Here is a 1,511-nt window from a genome sequence, read left to right on the forward strand (position 1 = left end):
CGCTAAGTTCGCATTGCACCAAATACGTTCCTAACTGGACGGTAACTCTCTCAAAGGCCAAGAAACATTTTCAACACTGACAAAACTTAGCGCTGCAGAACTTACTCATGCAGCCCAGCCCAGGAAAGCTGTTATAGCACTTGTGTGTTGGTGGACGGCGACAGACAGAAGACAGAGATGTCAGTGTAGGTGCCAGGAGAGCTCCTATAGCATTTGTGAGTTGGTGGACAGCAACAGACAGTAGACAGAGATGATGTTCCAAATGCCAGGAGAACTGTAATGACACTTGTGTGTTTGGAGGTAGTTTTTAACTGAAGGTATCGGGGCAATGTCCAGGGGCAGGGTGGCACTAAGGAGCTAACTTAGCGGCGGTAAGTCCTCATAGCACTATGTACGTTCCTTACTCGACGATGAGGACGAGGAGGAAGAGTTATGGACGGAAAAAAAATTATGGAGAGTTTGCGGAGGGGTGTGTGTGTGGAGTGAATACCTGGGCATCTGCTTGCCCTTGTGTTTTGATGGACTGGAGGAGAAAGAGTTCAGAAGGAGAAATATTAAAGGAAGGAGAAAGGCATAGACAAGATAGACAAGAGGCATAGGCAGGACGGGAAAGGAGGAAGGAGAGAGAGAAAAAGAAAAACGAGAGAGAAAAAAAAGAGTTATTGAGGAGAAGATTCAGGGAGGAGGAGGAGAGCTTAAGGAGGAGAAAGAGTTAAGGAGAATGGTGGGGTAGGCAGGAGAAAGAGTTGGGGGGGGGGGGCGGGGGGGGGGACAGCTGCAGACACTTGTGTGTTGATAGACAAGCCGCAAAAGGGTTACCGAGGACAGAATTGGTAGACAGAAAAGAGGTTAAAGAGGAGAAGAGTTCGCAAAGAGAACGAATCAAGAATGAGCAAGGATTAACGAGGAGAAAGAGTTATGAGAGATAAAGAGTCAAGGAGAAAGATAAAGAGTTAGGGAGAAAGAGTTAAGAAGGAGAAAGACTCAGGAAGAAGAAAGGGTAAGGGAGGAGAAAGAGTTATGAAAGATAGAGTTAGGGAGAAAGAGTTAATTAATGAGTGAGAAAGAGTTAAGGGGAAGAAAGAGGAATGGAGGGGGGGGGAGAAAGGGTTGATGAGGAGAGAGAGTTGTGAAAGATAAAGAGTTAGGGAGAAAGAGTTAATTAATGAGTGAGAAAGAGTTAAGGGGAAGAAAGAGGAATGGAGGGGGGGGGGGAGAAAGGGTTGATGAGGAGAGAGAGTTATGAAAGATAAAGAGTTAGGGAGAAAGAGTTAATTAAGGAGGAGAAAGAGTTAAGGGGAAGAAAGAGGAATGGAGGGGGGGGGGGGAGAGAAAGAGTTGATGAGGAGAGAGAGTTATGAAAGATATAGAGTTAGGGAGAAAGAGTTAATTAAGGAGGAGAAAGAGTTAAGGGGAAGAAAGAGGAATGGAGGGGGGGGGGAGAGAAAGAGTTGATGAGGAGAGAGAGTTATGAAAGATAAAGAGTTAGGGAGGAGAAATAATTATAAAAG

This window comes from Babylonia areolata, chromosome 11 (genome assembly GCF_041734735.1).
Source record: "Babylonia areolata isolate BAREFJ2019XMU chromosome 11, ASM4173473v1, whole genome shotgun sequence".
Classification (NCBI taxonomy): Eukaryota; Metazoa; Mollusca; class Gastropoda; order Neogastropoda; family Buccinidae; genus Babylonia; species Babylonia areolata.